General features: G+C 39.7%; 1 long non-coding RNA gene across 1 annotated transcript in view; it reads left to right on the forward strand.

The window, feature by feature from the left end:
- The first annotated feature begins 810 nt into the window (after positions 1-810).
- Positions 811-23,605, forward strand: part of LOC138884234 (uncharacterized) — a 90,177-nt gene continuing 67,382 nt past the window's right edge. Inside the window, exon 1 of the long non-coding RNA XR_011404409.1 lies at positions 811-857. This is a non-coding gene — a long non-coding RNA (uncharacterized lncRNA). The remainder of the gene's footprint in view (positions 858-23,605) is intronic.

The raw sequence follows: 23,605 nt of genomic DNA on the forward strand, positions 1-23,605 counted from the left end.
TAGGTTATAGCCTTTTGGAGCGGAGTTAGATTTCGCTATTTTTTCGCTTTATATTTGATACTTGTAGAGCATGTTTGTATATGGAGAGTGCGCCTTTTTTGCGTATGTAAGATAAGAGGAAACTTGAAGATTTATTTTTTTTGCATTTCTTTCTGTATTGCTTTTGACCAGGCGGGCTAGTTTCGGTTTTTAGCAGGATCCTCGTAGGTCTGAAACTGATCAGGCAGGCCCAGAGGCTTTTAAGTACGATCCTTGACGTGAGCAGGCATTGGGGCCCCCGTGCTTTGCCCAACTATTTAGGCTTAGTCTCTGAGTCAGGCCTTGACTCGAGCTTGCCTAGCCTTTGATCTTGTGTGCCCGTGCGGGCAGATATTGATTGTTCTCATTTCTTCCCCTTGGGCATTCGCTGTTTCAACTATTTTGGGTTCAGTCTCCGAGTCGCATTGCGATTCGAGTTTTAATTGACCCTTAAGTTCTTTCCTTCCTGCATGGGCGGACGACAGTGGCCTCTATTTCTCGCCCTCGGGCGCTTGTTGTTTCAACTATTTCGGATCCAGTCTCCGAGTTGCGTTGCGATTCGAGCTTTAATTGACCCTTAAGTTCTTGGGCTGCATAGTTTATTTGATCAATTGTTAAATTAATATTTTTGCTTTGAGTCCCCAAGCTAATTTAAGCCCTGTAGCATATGCTTCATACTCGGCTTTGTTGTTAGTAATAAAATAACTTTTATGAATTATCTAACTACTTTCCCTGATATACATTAAGCATTGCCCCTAACTCGGAAAGTTTAGTACTTGTGGACCTAATTATGTAGAAGGTCTAGATCCCAAGAATTATCCCAGAAATAACATGTTCGGGTAATATGTTCGAGCTAAGATTAATCATAAAATCTGCTAAATTTGTGATTTATAGTCGTACGTGGCTAATAAATAATATCACATTCACTTAGTTCGACTACTAGTTTAGCTAGCCTTCTTGACAGTTCATGTTTATGCAAAATATTGCATAATGAAAATATAGTGACTACGGGAATTGAATTACATTGAAAATGAAGCCTTAGATTTAGGGCAACTACAATTAATGCCAACTTATCAAAATGTAGATATGTAGTTTCCGTATCTAAGAGCATTTTATAATAGATAGGAGAATGTGTACCTTTATCTTCTTGAATTAAAATTGCATTTACCGAGACATCCAAGACAATTTGGTGTACCGGCAACCATCTTTCTCCTCAGAATTTTGAAAGTAATGATGCATTGTTGTTAGATAGCAAGTTCGAATGATTCGACTTTTCGGACTAAATCGATATTTCAAAGTTCTGTAAATTTATCTTTTATTATTTGTATCTAGTTTCTTCTTTTGCTTGACCTGATTATACCACTGGTTAATATTGAGCATATAAACCTTTACCTCCGGTGGTACACCTGTTATGTTAGCATGGAGGCAAGCAAAGCAATTTTTGTTAACATGTAAAAGTTTAATCAACTTACCTATAAATTCGGTGTAGAGTCTCGACCAACGTAATCCTTCCTATTTGGGAAGTCAATGATAATTTTTAGTTCTTTAGCATTTGACCTCGTGGCTTCTGATGCTTTCAGTTCAATGATTGTTTCCGAAAATATTTGTATAATTGTCCAAGGTTATTAATGAACCTTCCTTCCTCGTGTCTATTCCATCTCGCAACTATATCTTCTTTTTCAGTTGTTAGGTGTGGTATCTTTGTAAGCAATCTCATAGGTGGTTTACCTTGTAAATTTTTACAATATAGCAAGGCAATTCCTTGCATGTTCGGGTAGAGCCGGATCTTTTCCAGCCCGTGAAGAAAATCTCGTATCTCTTTGCTCGGACCTGTTTTTTAGATTTTTGCATTTAGATTCGAATCACCCAAGAATCACATCCGCTTAATCTCCGGACCTGTTTTTAACTTTCAATGGAATGAACGTGTCTTCCTCTATTCGAAGCTTTGTATTATATCGAATGTAAATTTTACTCCTTAGTTCCGGGAAGGTCCGACTGTCACAGAATGAGTACTACAAGAATTTCCCAAGGATTTTTCAATGGAACAGTATTTTTTGTATTTTTTAGCCGTCTCTGATTTGTTTTTTGATTTTCAGCCCCTTTTTCTCTGCCTTGAATGGCAAGTCTTGATGCCTTTATAGCCAAGGCATTAGGGCAGCCTATTCTAGAATCAGATTTACAAAAGAAACCTTTTTTGATTATGATTTTAGCTTAGGAGCCCTTATTCAATTTTTGATTTTGCTCAAATAACCTCAGTTCACATATCAGAATTACAGAATATCCCCTTCCCCCAACTTCCTAGAAGCTTCCCTAGGTAGTTACCAAAGATTCCCTAAGCTAATTCCCAAAGTAACCCCTGCAACCCCTGAAATTACCCTGAACCAAAATGGGTCATGGGTCAATTTTGACCCAATTGTTCAGACCCAAATGAGTCGGAATGGACCCAAAGCCCAACTCACAGGATCAGAAATCTACTCAGCCCAGACTAACAATTATCCAATTAACAAGTTGTAAACACTAAATAACATGAGACAATTAAAGCTTTAGCCTAAATGATTTACTAACTAACAATTTGAACTAATATGATTATAGACTAACTACACTAATTAAGAAAAAGACTCACAATTACTCATGCATGAACACATAAACTCCAGAACAAATGAAAATGATTCAGGAAGAGGATAAGAAGCAGAAAACAGAAAAACAAACTAAGAAAAGATTAAACAGAAGTAAGAAAAGAACATACCTAAAAAAAATTCGAAAAACGAAGGAGGTAGCCTGGGTCTTCAAATCCTCTGATTTTCTGGCCAAATATGATGTTAATCGTGTGCTTTTACAAAGAACACACGAATAACATCAGATTAGACACGAAATTTCACCAAAAACTTGACTTGGATATTCTAGGGTTCATCTCTGATCTAAGATTCGACAGAATCTAGGGTGATTCGAAGGAAACAGAATAGAGATTGGGGAAAAGGGGGATGTGAGGGTTCTACGGTCTGAATTTGGGCTGGTTTGGCGGTGGCGCCGCCAGGTTAAGGCGGTGGAATTAGGGGCGGCGGGTAGGGTTTCTGTGAGAGAGATGAGAGAGATGCTGTTCGAACTGAACTATCTCTAGAGGTTTAGGACATGTTTAAATGAAAAAGGATGAAATGCTCTGGGCTGTTGGATGCAACGAGACGAACGACCATGATTTGTTGAGGTTTATCAAACTCGAAACGACGTAGTTTCACGCCTGTACTACGTCGTTTCCTGAGTCTTAGGGACAGAAGGGTTGTAAGCCGGTATGGCCATGGTTTGGATGGGCATTTGGGGGGGGGGGGCGACTTGGGCCTGGGAAATGGCCTGATTTTGGCCCAAAAATAAATTTTCCCTATTCTTAATTCAAAACTCTTTCTCTTCTTTTTTTTTGAAATTTAATTAAAATCAAAATTAATTCCTAGAACTAAAAAAAACTAATTAAACCTAAAATAATAATTAACACAATTAATTAAAAACAAATTAACAAAAATAAAACTACTCAAAATCAAAGCTAAAATTAAAAGTGCAAATTAAACTAATTTTTTGTGATTTTTCCATTTTATGCAACAATTAATTTTTTAATTAATCCTAAAATATAAAATTAATCCTAAATGCAAATGAAACATATTTTTGTATTTTTCACTAATTAAAATGCACAAACAAAATGCAAGTAATTAACAGAAAATGCCACGAAAATCCACAAAATTGCAAACACTGAAAGAAATTATTTTGTTTTGAATTTATGGGAGTAATTCATATAGGGCAAAAATCACGTGCTCACAGCTGCCTCTCGTTGCCCGGAAACACGAAGAGTTTTCGTGCAAAGATAAAGTGAGCGGATACGAGCGATTTTTGCCCGTTTGAATACTCCGTGGGAAGCATTTTTGAGAGATTTGACCGCACCCTGCTTCCGAGGTTGCCTACATATCCTTGGCTATAAATGAATCAGGTCAGTGTAGTTCGGGAATGTTTTATAGCTGAGACTACCATGAAGCTGTGATTTCACTGTTGTTGTTGTTGCTGCTACTGCTTACTGAACCCCCTTATTACACCACGTCAAAATAAAAGAAGCTAGCCTGTACTATGTTCTATGCATTACAAAATCCTATCTATATCTTCAACTTGCTCTTATGGTTCGTGTTGTCTCGTTGACTTGTATTCTCCTGGTGAAATCCCTTTGTTTCCGCCTTGAATTATAATCTGAGATGTTTTTTTTCCTTTTCTCCAGGTGGATGCCTGACTGTTGCACTTGAATGTATTCTCATGCTTTCCAGGTGGGCTCCTGACTTCAAAACGTGAATGTATTCCCATGCAATCCAGGCGGGCTCCTAACTTCAGCAAAATAGACAAAACAAAGAAAATTTTCTGCTCCAGTTTGGGTATGTGGGCCCATGTGTAAGTGTAAAACGAATCACATTACCGAATATCAATAAGAATTTTGAAAACCAAAACTTGAATTGTACTCCCTTGTTCTCCAGGCGGGCTCCTGACTGCTAAACTTAAAATGTATTCCCTGCTCTCCAGGCGGGCTCCTGACTTCAAAAAAGATAAAACAAAGAATTTGAAAGTTAAAACTTGAATTGTACTCCCTTGTTCTCCGGGCGGGCTCCTGACTGCTGCGCTTGAATGTATTCCTTGCTCTCCAGGCGGGCTCCTGACTTCAACTTGAAATATATTCCCTGCTCTCCAGGTGGGCTCCTGACTTCAACTTGAAATGTATTCCCTGTTCTCCAGGCGGGCTCGTGACTTCAACTTGAAATGTATTCCCTTCTCTCCAGGCGGGCTCCTAACTTCAGCAAAACAGATAAAACAAAGAAAATTTCCTGCCCCAATTTGGTAGCTGGGCACATGGGTGTGTGTTAAACTGAATTATTCTGCCAACTGTTACTAAGGATTTTGAAAGCTAAGTCCTATTATCTAGGGAGTCCTGACAACTGACAATTATAGATCTAAGTTGTATCTTCTAAAGGTATTATTTCCGCTAAGTCCTGTTATCTAAGATGGTTTTAAACAGCATCTTATTATCCAGGAAGGTCCTGAAAACTCTTAGTTGAATCCTATCTTAAACATGCAAACATTGAAACCAACTTATATTCCTTTGGGATACATTTATGCTGAATTATGCTACTCATGATTGTTTTGAATTTTAACTAAGCCACATTTTCCAGGAGGGTCCTGAAAGTTTACGGTCAAACCTGATTAGTGCTTGCTTTTCCCTTATAGAGAGTTCCTCCGGAATAAACGAATTTTCTGCCACTGTTTCAATCAAAGAAAATTTTGTCAGTTTAAAATGGTGGTTAGTTGATGGCATTCTTGCTGAAAATCTTTCCGCTGCATTGTTTTGTTCTGACTGGCTTCCCCGAACTGGCCCTGAACCGCTTTGACTTTCTGACTGACTTTCAAACCCCATGACCTTTGACGAACCGAGTGTTCTATACCCATGCTGTTGTTTTACCTCTGACCCCTTTATCTGAACCTTTGCATCTCCCATGACATTACAATACCACTCCATCGATGAAACATCCGGTGATTTCTTATATCCCACCTTACATCATGCTGTCTTTGCTATGCTCTGACCACACTGTGCTTTACCATTTTGGAAGTTGGTAGTGAGCTTTGAAATTTTTTTTCACTTGCTTTGAATAAGACTGACATTGAAACATCTTAGACAAATAAACCCAAAAGAAAATAAAATGCAATGCCTTTGCGGGTTAAGGATAAGAAGAATCCAAAACCAGATGACTGCTACAAAGGAAAAAAGAAAAAGAAACTTATCTGAGTGGAACAGCTGGTAGCAATGATCATGACATGCATTTCAGATTAATCGGCCCAATCTGTCCAACCAATCAGCTTTCAGTTGCCGTACTTTGTTGCCTCAGAATTTCCATGACCTGATTACTTTACCCAAACCTTGACCTTGTTCATCCTGCAGTGCCTTGAAACAGTTTTCTACCAACAGACCTTTCTCACTTGTTGACTTTTCAACTCACTTTCGCCTCAAGGTCCCGTGAGGATTTATACCAATAAGACTCTCTCATTTTAATTTCTCTCAACTCCCATCGCCTTACGGTGCTTGTGAGGGTTTTCACCAATAAGACTCTCTCATTTTTATTTTTCTCAGCTCCCATCGTCTTACGGTGCCCTTGAAGGTTTTCACCAATAAGACTCTCTCATTTTTTTGATTTTTTTTTTGCTTGAACCAGAGTGTTGCCCCTGACATGAATTACCTTTACCTGCTTGACTTGACATTTCTCGAAGGCTGATCAGAAGGTTTTTCTTTGGACCGTAACATGGACTTTTGGATGGGGTTAGAAAGAAAGGGTATCAAAGGCTTGAAACAATTTACATGGGTTCAAAATTACAACTTTCGGAATCGGATTTCTTACAACAACCACAACTTCTGCCCCAGTTTCTTTGGTTGGGGACTTTTGAATTTTTTTTTTGATGCGACTGAACCGTGAGGCTGCCTACATATCCTTAAAAGGAATCAGGTCGAATGTAGTTCATGTCATAGAAATTACTTGTTGTGATTTTTCTTTTTCTCTTTTGCTTTTCCCTTTTTTTTTCTTTTATTGTTTTTCTTTTTCTTTTCTCTTTTCTTCTTTTTTTTTCTCTTTTTTTCATTCTTTTCTTTCTCTTTCCTTTTCTTTCTCCTTTTCTTTTCTTCCTTTTCTTATCTTTCATGCTTGTGTTTCTGATATTCGCTACTGATTCCGAAAGAGGGGTATGAAAGAAAATAAATAAGGCTCAAAAGGGGTGACGAGGGATAAAGTGTTTAGATAGCAGAACAAAAAATGCATTCGTCATTTCAATCTGTCATTTCAATCTTCAAAATAGGCCAAATACAAACAAGTACAATCAAACAAAGAAATCATACATAGTATCTCTTGACTGCATCGGAATTGATAGCCATTTCTACATATTTCCCTTCTACATCTGTCAAATATAACGCGCCATTGGACAACACTCTAGTTACAACAAATGGCCCCTGCCAGTTTGGGGCGAATTTTCCTTTTGCCTCAGCCTGATGAGGCAAGATACGTCTCAATACTAACTGACCCACTTCGAACTTCCGTGGACATACCTTCTTGTTATATGCTCTCGCCATTCTTTGATAGTACAATTGGCCGTGACACACTGCTGCTAATCTATTTTCATCAATCAGACTTAATTTCTCCAAGCAGGTTTTGACCTATTCAACGTCATTAATTTCTGCCTCAGCGACAATCCGAAGGGATGGGATTTCAATTTCTGCGGGTATTACTGCCTCCGTGTCGTACACCTACTGAAGTTCGGACAGTAGTGCGATAACCCAACAATGCAAACGACAGTTTTTCATGCCACTGCCTAGAACCCTCCACCATTTTTTGAAGTATCTTCTTTATGTTCTTGTTGGCTGCCTCAACTGCCCCATTCGCCTTGGGGCGATATGGGGTGGAATTGCGATGCGTAATCTTGAACTGCTGACATACCTCTTTCATCAGATGACTATTGAGATTAGCCCCATTGTCTGTAATGACTACCTTCGGTATCCCAAACCGGCAAATGATATTTGAGTGCACAAAATCAACCACCGCCTTCTTGGTTACAGACTTGGATGTTTTAGCCTCTACCCACTTGGTGAAATAATCAATGGACACCAGAATAAACCTGTTCCCATTTGATGTTGATGGCTCAATTGGCCCAATGACATCCATGCCCCACGCAACAAAAGGACATGGTGCAGACATCGGGTGTAATACATATGGTGGGGAATGAATCAAATCTCCATGCACTTGGCATTGAGGACATTTACGCACGAAACTGATACAATCTCGCTCCATAGCGAGCCAATAAACCTGCTCGGAGAATCTTCTTTGCCAACACGTACCCACTCATGTGCGGTTCACAGACTCCAGAATGCATTTTAGTCATAATAGTTGTGGCCTGCCTAGCATCTATGCATCTCAGCAGTCTAAGGTCGGGAGTCCTTTTGTATAAAAACCCTCCGCTGAAGAAAAACCCGCTTGTCAGCCGCCTAATTGTTCTTTTCTGATCACATGTGGCTTGTACTGGGTATACCCCCATCTTGATATATTCCTTGATATCGTGGAACCATGGTTCACCATCGAGTTCTTCTTCCACCATGTTACAATAAGCATGCTGATCGCGGTCCTGAATATGCAATGGGTCTACATAAGACTTATCTGGATGATGTAACATTGACAGCAGAGTGGCCAAAGCATCAACGACCTCATTATGAATCCTCGGAATATGCTTGAACTCTATTGATTGGAAACGTTGACACAGATCATGCAAACATTGCCGGTACGGTATGAGTTTTAAATGCCGTGTTTTCCATTCTCCCTGAATCTGGTGCACCAGAAGGTCCGAGTCACCCAAGACCAAGACTTCCTGGACACCCATATCCATAGCCATCCTCAAACCCAAAATGCATGCCTCATACTCAGCCATGTTGTTAGTAAAGTAGAACCGAAGCTGAGCCGTAACAGGGTAGTGATTCCCTGTTTCAGAAATAAGTACCGCTCCTATCCCAATGCCTTTCATGTTAGCAGCCCCATCAAAGAAAAGTTTCCATCCTGGCTTTTCAATCTGTTCTAATTCATCAATGTGCATTACCTCTTCATTAGGGAAGTAAGTCTTCAAAGGCTCATATTCTTCATCTACTGGGTTCTCAGCCAAATGATTAGCCAATTCCTGGGATTTCATTGCAGTCATGGTCATATAGATGATGTCAAATTCTGTGACAAAGATTTTCCACTTTGCGAGCCTCCCTGTGGGCATAAGCTTCTGAAAGATATACGTTAATGGATCCAAATGAGAGATGAGGTAAGTAGTATAAAATGACAAATAATGTTTCAGCTTCTGGGCTACCCAAGTTAGGGCGTAACACGTCCTCTCGAGATGAGTGTACTTAACCTCGAAAGATGTGAACTTCTTACTGAGATAATATATGGCTTGCTCCTTCCTGCCAGTGATGTCATGCTGACCTAACACATATCCAAACGAATTGTCCAAGACCGTCAAATACAGAATCAAATGTCTCTCTGGTTCTGGTGGGACCAACACAGATAGGTTTGACAAGTACCCCTTTATCTTATCAAATGCTTCCTGACATTAATTTGTCCACTTGACCGCAACATCTTTCTTTAGCAATTTGAAGATAGGCTCACAAGTTGTCGTGAGCTGAGCAATAAACCGGCTGATGTAATTCAATCTCCCCAACAGACTCATCACCTCAGTCTTGTTATTTGGAGGTGGCAACTCCTAGATAGCTTTGATATTTGACAGGTCTAATTCAATACCTCGTCAGATGACTATGAATCCCAACAACTTTTCGGACGGAACACGGAACGCGCATTTTGTAGGATTGAGCTTGAGATTGTACCTGCGAAGCCTTTGGAAGAACTTTCTCAGATCTCTGACATGGTCAGACTGCTTTCTAGACTTTACAATCACATCGTCCACGTAAACCTCGATCTCCCTGTGTATCATGTCATGGAATATGGTCGTCATTGCCCTCATGTATGTTGCCCCAACATTTTTCAAACCAAATGGCATGACCCGATAGCAGTACGTTCCCCATGGCGTGATGAATGTTGTCTTTTCTGCGTCCTCCTCGTCCATTAAGATCTGGTGGTAACCCGCATAACAATCCACAAAAGAACCAATCTCATGTTTGGCACAATCATCAATCAATATATGGATGTTCGGCAGTGAGAAGTTATCTTGGGGACTTGCCTTGTTGAGATCTCGATAATCAACACACATCCTTGTCTTGCCATCCTTCTTCGGCACAGGCACTACATTGGCTAACCAAGTGGGATACCGAGTGACTCGAATGACTTTTGCATCGAATTACTTGGTGACCTCTTCTTTGATCTTCACACTCATATCAATTTTAAATTTCCTCAGCTTCTGCTTGATAGGAGGGCATGCCGAGTCAGTGGGCAATTTGTGAGCCACTAAGTTGGTGCTCAGACCCAACATGTCGTCATAGGACCATGCAAAAATATCTTTGAATTCAAACAATGCTTTAATTATCTCCTCTCTGATTGTGGTTCAAGATGGACACTTATTTTAGTTTCCCGGACATTATCTTGGTCCCCTAAATTGATTGCTTCTGTATCACTCAGATTAGGCTTGGGCTTTTCTTCAAAATGGCTTAATTCTTTACTAATTTCTTCAAAGGCTTCATCCTCGTCATATTCCGATTCAACATCACATTCTATTTCTTGAATTACTATTTTAGAATTAGATTGGCTCTTAAGACTGAGCCGGAGATTCCACATGCATGTCATATCATTGAAGCCAGCATAAAAAGAACTGTATAAGGAAGAAAAGAAAAATAAAAATAAAACTATCAGGAAGGAAGAAAAAAAGGAAATTGCATTTCATTGAAATTAAAGATAACAAGGTTTATACATCCAAACGGACGAAACATAGAATCTGAATTACAACCCTGGAATAATCCAGATAAACTGAAAGAAAATCAAAGCAAACTACCAAAACTCCTTCCTGGTGGGGAGAGGAGTAGCTTCCCAATTGTTAATCTTTGCACTGGGCCCAACAAATTGCACATCCGCCTTGCTAGAACCCTCTCCAGCTTCCACCATGTTCACTTCGTCGAATATCCTCTCGAACTTTTCCATCAAATCTCCATCCACATCAACCACCGAACTGGGAACCGTCGTCACAGGGCGCTTTCTGGTACAAGGCCTGACAAATGATCTGGAAAGACGCGGCACTGGCTTTGGGAGGGCCCATGCTCTCTATTTCATTTTCTTCGCCCTTCTCAGATCCGCAACTGTGGGATTGAACCCCAGACCAAATGTATCCAAGTTTTTGGGAAGAGAAATCGGTTGTACGATACCTTGCAGAGATGCACCCAAACCCTTGCCCAGTACAAAACCATTTTTCAACATTTCACCGGCTACCATGACTGATGTCGCCGCTACCTTGGGAGTTGGAACGCACTTCCCTTCTGGAATTTTCTCTATCGGTACTCTGTCAAAAACCTGATAAACCTATGGCCCTTTGTCGTCTTCAACCTCTATGAGCGGAACAATGGCATCATTGGGAATACACAAATTATCTTCGCCATGTACAACAGTTTCCTATCGATCCCATTCAAATTTGACCATTTGATGAAGAGTAGACGGGACCGCTTTGGCAGCATGAATCCAAGGTTGTCCCAATAGCAGATTGTAAGAAACAGCCACATCGAGCACCTGGAATTCCATAGTAAATTCAACTGGCCGTATGGTGAGCTCAAGCACTATGTCCCCAACTGAATATTTCCCTCCACCGTCGAATCCCCGAATGCAAATACTGTTCTTGTGAATTCTTTCTTCCTCCACTTTCAGTTTGTTCAACATGGAGAAAGGACAAATGTTCGCACTAGACCCATTGTCAACCAGTACCCGAGTAACCACAGAATCTTCACATTTCACCGTCAGATAGAGGGCTCTATTGTGCTCAGTACCCTCTACGGGCAACTTATCATCAAAAAAGTGATTCTATTTACCTCAAATATCTTGTTAGCTATCTTTTCCAAGTGGTTTACCGAGATTTTGTCAGGAACATGGGCCTCGTTCAAGATATTCATCAAAGCTCGACGGTGCTCGTCGGAATGGATCAATAATGACTATAATGAAATATGAGCCGGTATCTTCCTCAACTGCTCCACAATAGAATAGTCTTGCACTTTCATCTTTCTCAAAAATTCCTCTGCTTCTTCGTCGGTCACAGCTTTCTTCACAATACTGGGTTATCTTTGGAAATCTTAGCTTTTCTAGCTCTTCAGGGGCAAAGCATCTCCCCGATCGAGTCAAACCATGGGTCTCACACACTTCTTCTTTAACCTCTTTCCCCTTGTAAGTTACTGTCACTCGTTCATAATTCCATGGGACTGCCTTGCTACTGACTATCGGTAACTGAGTTACCGATTTGATAATAACAAGATCTTTGCGGGAACCCTTCACAATTACCACAGTCTTGTTTATCACTCCAGGCACTACCACTTTTGCTCTTTCATGTTTCCCTGCTATGTCACTTGAGGACCCCTTCTTGACCACCGCAGATGGTTCACTATTTGCCTCGTTCAACTTGATCACAGACTTCTCACTTGTTGACTTTTCAAATGGCTTGGCTTCACTAGCCCAAATCATCATAACAGTTTGCGAAGGCTTCTTAGGATCCCCTCCCTTATGCACTATCTCAATCATATTTGTCTCATGATGGGCTGGCAAGGGATTCTGATTGATATTGGGTAGCCTCCGGAGCTTGGACCTTAATCCGATTGGTGTCAATGAGCTCTTGAATAGCTATTTTCAATTTCCACCATTTCTCTGTGTCATGACCCGGGGCCCCTGAACAATACTCATAACTCACCGAGCGGTCAAGATTTCTGGGAGGAGGATTTGACAGTTTAGCCTCCATCGGATTCAACATACCCAACTGTCTCAGTCTGTGGAATAGACTAGCATATGATTCTCCCAATGGAGTGAAAGTCTTCTGCTTCTGCAACCTCTCATTCTTAAAGGCTTGATTGGGTCAAAAACCTGTTCCAGGAGGATTTTTGTAGGCTTTTGGGGGTGGATAGTTATTTTGTGGAGCTTGGAATGGATTTTGTGGAGGTGGCGCATGCCATTGTGCGTGAGCGGGAGGTTGGGTATAGGTTTGTGCGTGATGGACGGAAAAATGGGGATCTGGCGGTGGGTAATAATGTTGTTGTGGGCTATATGGAGTGTGGGGGCAAGTTTGGGGATAGAGTCGAGGCTGGTTGTAGTAATGTGGAAGGTTCCTGGATCCGACCCAAGCTCTTGACTCAATCGTCGCAACATCCTCTTTCTTCTTTTTACCGAGTACACCCCTAGTACCGTTTTGAATGGCTTGGGTGGTCACTTTGATTGCTGAATAACTCATGATCTTGTTGGACTTGAGCCCCTTCTCAACCATGCCTCCCATTTTTACAACTTCATCAAAGGACTTGCCCACTGCTGACACCATGTGACCAAAATAAGTGGTCTCCAAAGCCTGCAAGAAATAATCAACCATCTCACTTTCCTTCATCGGAGGGTCAACCCTCACTGCTTGCTCTCTCCAATGGAACCCATATTCTCTAAAACTCTCACCGGGCTTCTTCTCGATCTTCATCAATGACAGTCGGTCTAGAATAATTTCAAGATTGTACTAAAAATGGCAGGCGAAGGCTTGGGCCAAATCGTCCCATGTGTACCACCTGCTGTGATCTTGTCTGGTTACCATTCTAATACCGATCCACTCAAACTTTGGCTGAAATATGCCATCAGCAATTCATCTATTCAGACTGCTCCTCTCATCTTTCTACAAAATCCTCATAAGTGTGCTACTGGGTCACCATGCCCGTCATACAGGTCAAACTTGGGCATCTTGAACCCGGCTGGTAACTGAACATCTAGGAACAGACATAAATCTTTATAGGCCACACTTACTTGACCCCCCAATCCTCTCATATCTCTGAATGATTGTTCTAAGCTTTTGACCTTTCTGATCATCTCCTCATGCTCGGGATTTTTTGGTGGCTTCTCGGTCTCTGCCTAGAGATCGAGATGAGGGGTGTATGAATATGGTTTTGGAACTTTGAAGGTGGGTTCAGGGGGATAATACTTGTTGTCGTGAGTTTGGAACATGGGTTCACTGGAGGATCGGTGTAATGTAGCAGGTGGAGGTGCCACAAAAACAGGTGTGATTGGCGGAGGAGGGTGCAGGACTTCTCTGGGTGGTAGAGCTTGAGATGTATGGGAATTCGCGCCGTGGCACTGTTGGTAGAGGGGAAAGGCTGGAGATGAGTTCAGAGTGGGAGGTTCTTGAGGTTGAGCCAATAGTGGGATATAAGCAGGGTTGGTAGGATAAACCGGGGGTGGATGACCCTTTGCCCAGGCCTGGTACATTTTAGCCATTTGTTGCTTTAACTTATACATCTCTTCCCTCATTGCATTAACATCCAATTCTTCCACTTCTTTTGATGGGTCGACAATACTTGTCTCCGGTTCTTGGTTGACCATATTCAGCTTGTCTTTTGATCGGGTGTTGTATGAGTGAGTTGCCAGAATGCCAATCAACTACCCACCTGCCTGAACTCAATACATCAACAACAACCTTGTTATCGGTTAGGCGTTTAACAAATTGGTGACCACACATTTGGGGGATGAATGCACCTAAGCAGTTAACTGTTTCTATGTTGCATTTGATCGGCTACTTGCGTCATCCCGGCTTTTCCACTTGCAACTTTTTTTTTCATTCTATCCTTTGCTTTTCTTTGTTTTTATCCTCTCATTTTCCTCTTGTTTTGCCATTGTTTCTTTCTCTTATTTCCTTTCTTTTCTCATGTTTTTCATCTTTTTTTTTTGGTTATGGTCGAATCCTTTGGAGATTGCCTACGTATCATGACCCCGTATGAATAAGATTGAGCGCAGTTTTGGGGGATAAGTGTGAAAGTAAATAATAAAATATTTTTGGAATTTTCAGTTTTCATAAAAAATGAATACTTTCCATTATAAAAACTCAAAACTTAACAAATTTCGAAAGAAACTAACAGATTTTGATGCAAAGACGAAATACAGACTCCGAAAATAAACTATCATACTCCAACAAAAGAAAATATAGACTCGAAAACAATTGACAGACTCTAGCAGAAAGAAAATACAAACTCAACACGGCTGACAGACTCTAACGAAAAAGGAAATACAGATTCAAACGAAAAAATCATGAATACATCAATGCTCCTGGTGCCCGCGGGACATCATTCGGTCTCGTCGCGGGCCTATATGCAAGCTCCCTTTGAAGTCGGTCCAAGTCGTTCATTATTTGTTTAACAAATGTCATCACTGCTGCGAAGAAGGTAGTACGAGTCATATCCTCACAGATCTGACACTTCATAACGATGTAGTTGGTGATGTTTCTAATTCTCTCTCTTATGACGCCCTTTTCTTGTGACAAACACCCAATCTGCTGGGCCCTGGCTTCCAAAGTTTGCTCAGCCAAATGATTCTAGTCTTGAAGTTGTTGCAAATTTATTTCTAATTGCGCCAATGCTGTATAACAATGTTCCCTTTCAACCTTGAAGTCTTTTTCCTGTTTGATCATTTTGTTTTCCATGGCGATGACCTTTTTCTTTAATCCTGCGACCTCATCGTCGTACTTTTCTTTCAACTTAACCAGGAGTGCTCGTTCATCTACGTTTTTAGCCAATTGTTTTCGAGCCTTGGCTAGTTCACTTTCTGCTTTGCTCAAATCGAAACTATAGTCACTCACTTTCTACCTCAAGTTAGCTTAGTTTTTCATCTCTGTCACTTCGGGCTGGATTTTCTATAGCTATTTTCATTTTCTGAATTTGGGCTCGAAGGGCCTCATTTTCTTTGGCTAGTTTTATCTTTTCTCCTTCATCCGCCGCGACTTGCAAGCTATTCTCGAATTGAAGTTCTCTGACTTGCTTTCCAATTTGCTTATGGTAACCCTGTACTCATTTTCTTTGGTCAGCCAGTCCCATTACACTTAAGCTCCGTCGGTGAATTGTTGTACATGGGGTTTCTTTGCGGGCCTGTCAGGCTCATGTTGAACTCGAGATCTTTTACCATACCAAGCAATATAACTAGGCTCCACCTCGCCTCTGGATAGGTCTTGTACTTGATTACTAGGCCCTAAGAATCTGCACTGATGCCAAATCCGGCGCACTTTCTCTTCTAGGAAGGCAGCTTTTGGCTCTAACTCAATGACCTGCCGACTCAAATCTTCATTGTGTGGGATGGTCTGGTATCGGCCTAACTGATGTAGGACTCTGTACGGAGCATAAGGCTGGATACTCCGAAGTTCCATCAACAGCAAACACACACCTTAGCCGACATATAGATTACTTCATTGACCGAGAGCCACCCGAATGTCCAATCGATCTTATTTGCGGTCAAAGATCTCAAATGAGCATGCCATGCTTCCGTACCATCTGGGAACTCATAACCCTCTACTCGCCTTTCATGTTTTCAATGCACTCGAGGCCAGTCATACCGCAATTCAAGTATCCGGGCCGGTGGCAAAGGTGTTCCTCCATCCATATTTGTAACAGCATATTGCACCCTTCAAAGAAATTTTCTCCTTCTCGACAAAGAGTAAGAACTCGGTAAATTTCTGTCAAGATCAGCGGTACTATAGTCCCATTTACCTTTTCATCATAAAGTCAGCTATCCCTGCTAGCCCCAGCTCTATGTTCCCGTTTTTTCTCGGGCCAACCAAAATACCCAGGAACGCAACGCCACTATGAAAGCTAATCCTCTCTGAGCTTCCCACTTGTCTTGATTTCCAGCATGAGTAAGACCGATATCTGGCATTTCGAAGCCACGGGGATTCCCGTAACGTCGATATAGAAAGTAGAAGGTACAAAATCCTTTAGCCAAATTTCCGTCTCGGATGTTCCGACTGATGCTTAACAAGTCCAAACATTTGTGAGGGGTCACTGTTCATGGTGCTACTGGGTATTGACTTCTGAGATTTCCTTCGAAACCGGCATAGCCTGCTATCTCTTCCAACGTAGGGGTTAACTCGAAATCCACAAAGTGGAACATATTATGTGTTGGGTCCCAAAATGGTATCAAGGCCTCAATCACGTCTTTTCTGGGCTTAACCTTCAAGAGCCCAATAAGACCGCCCAATGCTTTTGTCACAACTTTCCTGTTGTCGCTCCCCAAATCATGCCACCACATATGTAGCTCCAAAGGGATCTCTTCATGGACTGAGAAAGGTTCCTTTTGATTTGTGCTCATCCTGCACATTTATTAAGGTGATTTAATTAAAAGAAAACTATGACTCATTTTGACTTAAGAGAAGTGACCATTTTTCAAAATTTTCACAAAACATCCGCCCTTGCCAACACGGCCTTTCAACACTTCGAAAACGAAGATTTTAAGGCTGTGTCGACTAACCGGCCAAAACCTTTAAAAGTGACTAAAAGTGGTTGTTCTTGCAAAAATAGCCTTCTGGTGCCCTTTTAGGGACATTCGGCTATTTCTGACAAGAATGGCATCACCTTAATTATTTTCAATTTAAAGTAAAATTTGTTCTTTCGGGCTATTTTTTTCAAAAAGGAAGTTGGACCCGATGGGGGTTGCTTACGTATCTCACACCATATGAGAATCAAACTGGCGTAGTTCGGGCGAGTAAAACAAACCATTTTTGAAAACAAAACTCTTTCTCTTTTTTTTTATTTCATTTTTCTCAAAAATTCGGCAGAATTTCAGCATTATTTGGACATTTGGTTTCTCTCAAAACAGGTGATCAATCCTCTTAACCCTCTATACTGCTATTTCCTTTTTTTTCGACTTTTCCCAATATTCATAAGCCGGTCAGCATGCAGGTCCGAAGCAAATAAATGCACAAGTAGCAAGTAAAATGAATCAGGTTGGTCTTTTTATTTCGGGTGCAGCTGTCCTAGATAGACCCAACCCCTGTGTTGAGTCTCCAAAGTCAAAATGTACATGATGCAAACAAACGTTCCTACTAGGGATTCGGCATGAGGTATTGTTATACTAGGTTTAAAACCTGGGTTGATTTGTTCTAGACCTGGCTTACCCGAGCGGACAAATCGAGCTGGGGGGGGGGCTGCGTACCGGGAATACAGAAGCTTCACCGGCTTTGCAACTTGTCCGAACCTCGTTCTAAATTTGGAATATGACTCTAACAGAAAAGAAGTCACACGAAGTATACACTTCTTCATGATTTAGAAGACTCAGAGAGAGGAGGCATTTCGCAATAATTTATATACAGTTCACGAAATATCAAAGCAGTAAAAGCAATCAATTAGCACATTAGGTCCAAATCAGGTAACAAAATCAGATAATGGATAAAGCCAACTATAACAGTTATTCTAAGTTCGAATACTTGAACCCTGAACCAGAGATTCTGGGTTCGATACCCAGCAGAGTCGCCAGAGCTGTCACAGAATAAGTACCAGAAGAATTTCCCAAGGATTTTTCAATGGAACAGTATTTTTTGTATTTTTTAGCCGTCTCTGATTTTTTTTTATTTTCAGCCCCTTTTTTCTGCCTTGAATGGCGTCTTGATGCCTTTATAGGCAAGGCATTAGGGCAGCCTATTCTAGAATCAGATTTACAAATGAAACCTTTTTTTGATTCTGATTTTAGCTTAGGAGCTCTTATTCAATTTTTGATTTTGCTCAAATAACCTCAGTTCACATATCAGAATTACAGAATAGCCACTTCCCCCAGCTTCCTAGAAGCTTCCCTAGGTAGTTACCAAAGATTCCCTAAGCTAAAGTTCCCAAAGTAACCCCTGCAACCCCTGAAATTACCTTGAACCAAAACGGGTCATGGGTCAATTTTGACCCAATTGTTCAGATCCAAATGAGTCGGAATGGACCCAAATCTCAACTCACAGGATCAGAAATCTACTCGGCCTAGACTAGCAATTATCCAATTAACAAGTTGTAAACACAAAATAACATGAGACAATTAAAACTTTAGCCTAAATGATTTACTAACTAACAGTCTGAACTAATCTGATTATAGACTAACTAGGGATAGAAGGGTTGTGGGCCGGGTATGGGCATGGTTTGGATGGGCATTTGGGGGACGACTTGGGCCTGGGGAAATGGCCTGATTTTGGCCCAAAAATATATTTTCCCTTTTCTTAATTCAAAACTCTTTTTCTTCTTTTTGTCTTTTTTTTGAAATTTAATTAAAATCAAAATTAATTCCTAGAACTAAAAAAGACTAATTAAACCTAAAATGATAATTAACACAATTAATTAAAAACAAATTAACAAAAAGAAAACTACTCAAAATCAAAGCTAAAATTAAAAGTGCAAATTAAACTAATTTTTTGTGATTTTTCCATTTTATGCAACAATTATTTTTCTAATTAATCCTAAAATATAAAATTAACCCTAAATGCAAATACAACATATTTTTCACTAATTAAAATGCACAAACAAAATGCAAACAATTAACAGAAAATGCTACGAAAATCCACAAAATTGCAAACACTGAAAGAAATTATTTTGTTTTGAATTTATGGGAGTAATTCATATAGGGCAAAAATCACATGCTCACATCGGCGTTATTCTTCTGACTCCTTCAATCATATCCGGAATCACCTCGGTTTGGTTTTCGAATTTGTTTTTGGACACTTATTAGTGTCGATTCGACTTACCGTGTCTTCTTCTGTTTAAATTCTGGTGTTGCAACGGTTATGCATATCATTCTCGCATGATAGATCGGAATTCCCGGAGGTGTTCTATCCGCTCGTTCTATTCCTTGATCTGTTTCTGTAAGGTTAGAACTAAATTTTTCAAATTAAAATTACCCGGTGTATCTGAACCTCCTATTCTGGAACTGTTTCGTACAGATCCGTTATAATCAGTTTTTGTACTGATAGTTGTGGTACCAATATATCGATGTACATTCTCCATTTTTCTCTGCTTGTTGCTTACATATCATTATCATGACTATTCTTCCCTTTTTATTTTTCATGGTAAATCCATCTCCAACTTGGTTGTCCTTAAATGTGTTGATTGGCAAATTTCGGTCATGATGAAGGTTTAGACTGAAAACAAGCGAATATTAACAAAACTTGTTACTATATTTGGATGAATAGCAAATTTGCTTGAGTTCCCGAAAGATATAAAATTTCGTTAATCCAACGTGATAGAGATGTGAAAAATAAATTCAATGACAGATAATATAATAAAAATAAAGCAGAGAAGAAAGAATTCTTATTGAATGATCCTTGATAGGATAATGAGCCGAACAGAGCTTGAAGGGCCGAACTATGGCTAACTTGAGAGCAGTATGCTATAAATTACAATCTATGGAATTGTAAAGAAGAAAATAGATCCCCCAGATGGTGGTAAAAGTATGTCTATTTATAGGGCTAAATCTAAGCAACTAGTCTCCTTGAATTATGGGTCCCTTATGAGCATTTACTCAATCCATCCATTACTTTTGGAAGACTTGTAACAGCTGTGTAAATACTGGAATTTCGTAACTGATGAGTTAATTACATAACTGATGAGTTAATTCCATAATTAATGAGTCAATCTCGTGCCTGTTGAGTCAATCCCGTGCCTGTTCTGGGCTATTTCTTGATGATCAATTTCGAGGCTAACAGGCACGGTACGAGTATGGTCGGTCCCGGAGGTGTTTCACATATCATCTTTGTGAGCATGTAATTTTTGCCTCGCATGAATTACTCCTACAGAATCCTCAAAATTAGGATTTTTTCTTTTATTATTTAGTTTTTAGGAATTAATTGCTCAATTTTCGTGTTTGTTTGCATTTTTGTGTGCATATTTAATTTTATTTAAACCATAAAAATAGCAAAAAAATCACGCATTGCATTTAGGAATTAATTTTACATTTTTTGAGATTAATTAGTAAAATGATGTTTTACAAAAATAGAAAAATCACAAAAAAATAACTCATTTTTTGCATTTTTAATTTTTAGATTCGAATTTTGGTAGTTTTCTTTAATTTGGTATTTAATTAGTTGTGGTAATTATTATTTAGAGTTAATTAATTTAATTTGGTAGGATAATCTAGTTTTAAGATTTTCATTTAGGTTTTTATTTTTATTTGGAATTAATTAAAAGAATTTGAAAATAAAAAGAAAATGAAAGGAAAAGAAGTGAAAAGAATCAGATTCTGGGCCATTTCAATTAAAATTACCAGGCCCAGACCCCTAAACCCGTCCAAACCACTCAAATACCCAGCCCAGACCCGTGTCCAACCCGGTCCAGCACCCCCATCACCAAAACGACCCTGTTTTGTATTTAATCGCGACCGTTGGATCTCCCTAACCAACGGTCCGGAACTGGGGTATCATATAATATATAATTGTCCAAACGTTACCCCCCCAAACTCATCTCTCTCGTCTTACCCCCTCTCTTTAGAGAGCACTCGAAAACCCTAGCAGCCGCCCTGAAATCCCACCGTCTGAGGGTGGCGGTGTCACCACCAATCAACCCCAGATTAACACCAAAGAACCCTCAAGCCTTCCTCATCCAAAATCTATCACTCTTTTCTTTCGAATTACCCTGGAACTTCTCGAATCTAGGTTCAAAGGAGAAACCCTAGCGCCGCCCTTGTTTTCTGCGGTGGCAGCGCCACCTCTAATTGGCCCCAAATTAACACCCTAGGACCGTCTTCTATCCCTCATTTCAAATCTTCACTCAGATTCCTTCGAACATCTCTGGAGATCCTCAAATATCAAATCGAAGAGTTGATCCCTAAGAGCCTAAAGTCGGAATCATGCATGCAAGTCATTTTAGGAATTTTTCGGTTGTTTCAAGTTGGTTTTGGCACAAAATAGTGTCACTCGTTTGTTCTTCACCAAGAACAAACGTTTGCCACTGTTTTTGGTCGAATCAGTACCTCAGTTTTGATTTCAAGTTTAGCTGGCAAGTCCCGTTCATTTTTGTTTTCAAAATCGTCTATGTGTCACCTCTGTTCTTTTCCTCTCTTTTAATTTGTTTTCTGATTTGCCTAGTTCTATTAATTGTCCTGTTAGAACTTTTGATTTGGTCACTTAGCTTAATTTAATAGCTTAATTAGTTCCCTGCCTGTTTGTGATCAATAATTAGTCGTTTTGTTTGGTTTTTAAGTTTTCTGAATTTGTTTGGGTTTCACCTTTGTTATTTGGGCTCTAAGGTCAGTGTAAGACCTCATTCTAAAGGAATTCTATTTGGTTTGAGTCTGAGCCCATGTCTATTGAAACATTGAGCCTGTTTGGGGATTCATAGCCCATACTCGAAGTCTGGCTGGCCTTCAAGGTAAAAATAGGGCACTAAGGGGGTATTTTGGTAAAGGGCATAGGGAATCTCTCAGTAACCACTTAGGAAGGTGCCTAGAAGCTGCAAAAACAAACTAACTTGATCAGCAAGTCAGAAAATGAAGGACTAAGTAGCGAAAATTTGAAAAGGACTAAAAATGAAATAACTAAACTCTTAAAGCTGCCCTAATAACTTGCCTATAAAGGCATAGTTACTTGGGGTTCAATTCAGATTTTTGGAGATTAGAAAAATCTAAGAAACTCAGAAAAAGAGAACGACTGAAATTTGAAGAAAAATCACTGTTCCATTGAGTTTTATTTCTGATTCTTGGAATTCCAACTTGCTAAGGCAATCTTTGGTTCAGTGGGTGTGTGAAATGGCTTGAACTTGTTCTTCTCTTAAAGTCTGGGGTTGAGTTCTAGGTCAAGGTCACTGTTTCATTGTTGGTTGAGTTGATTTCACTAGATATTTGGTGGAATCTGGGACTTTTCTTGCTGTTGAGTTTTTTTGTTTTGGTTTCTGCTGTTGCTGGACCTGTTACACTGCTGCTGTAGCTGCTTGTTGCCCTCACATTTTTCCTTTTGTGTATTTTCCAGGTATTTCCCCAAACCATTGTCAACAAGTGACTAAAAACATGTATTTCGAGTTGAGGCCTGACTGAATGCAAGCTATTTTGAATTCCATTACGTTCGTTTCCTCTATTTCTTAAATGTTCTGTAATAAGTCCTGAATTACACATATTATCTTAGTTATCTCATGCCCTTAATATGCTATACAAGTGAATGTGTACTCTTTAAGAGTTTTGGGTATTAATTAATTCTCTAGATTTTGTTACTTTTTTGGTATTGAAAAAGAGTTAGTTAGTTTAAAGTCTCGTGCTGTGTTTGTAAGTTTAGTTCAAGTGTGAATATTTGTCAGTCTGAAGTCAAACATGTATCCTCAGTAGTATTCAAATTTTTCCTGGTGTATTATTTATTGGGTAGTGATGAGATTTAACAGTTTGTGTTTGAGTGCAAGGGTTTGTTTTGCTTTAGTATAGACCTGATGTCGAGTCTGGAATCCTCAATTTTGTTCGTTACAGTGTTGGGGCTCATCGAGCCTTGAATTATGAAGTCATTTGCAAGGGAAGATGGCGTGCTATTGTTATTTGGGCTCGTTTCTTGAGCCCAACAGTACATTCTTTTGGCTACTGGATTGTTGTGGTAGCAGATTTGACTCAAGGATGCATGAAAGATAAAATTAGAAATTTAGCTTAGTTAAATTGTGTTAATTGTTTAAAATTAGAGTTTAAGTTTGTTAATCTGACTTCATGTTCCCGTTACTTATGGTTCTCTTCCCTGTCATTTTCAACCCGTTTCTTCTCAATTTTTAATTTTAATTGGTTTTGGACATTTTCCTTCTTACCTTCTCTATTACTTTCCTGTTTATACCTATAATAAAGAAATTCATCATTTTTTCTGATTGGCAAAATTCAAAATAGTGATAATTAAAATCTGCATTCTTCCATGTCGAGGATATCTGGCATCCAAGGCCAACTTCTAGAAGTTACGGGTGTGAAAAGTTTCATGACTTTCTCCTTCTCTTTATGATAAAAGAGAATTACCCTTATATACTAATTTTTGATTTATTGATTTGGTCAAAATTTCTAGATTAAGATTTTTGATTTTTAATTACCATTTAAGGTACTCTAGGCTTTTGGGTGTAGTTCTTTGCTTTATCACTACATTTCCCCTACTACTGTCAGGGCGA

The sequence above is a fragment of the Nicotiana sylvestris genome, chromosome 12 (genome assembly GCF_000393655.2).
Source record: "Nicotiana sylvestris chromosome 12, ASM39365v2, whole genome shotgun sequence".
Taxonomy (NCBI): Eukaryota; Viridiplantae; Streptophyta; class Magnoliopsida; order Solanales; family Solanaceae; genus Nicotiana; species Nicotiana sylvestris.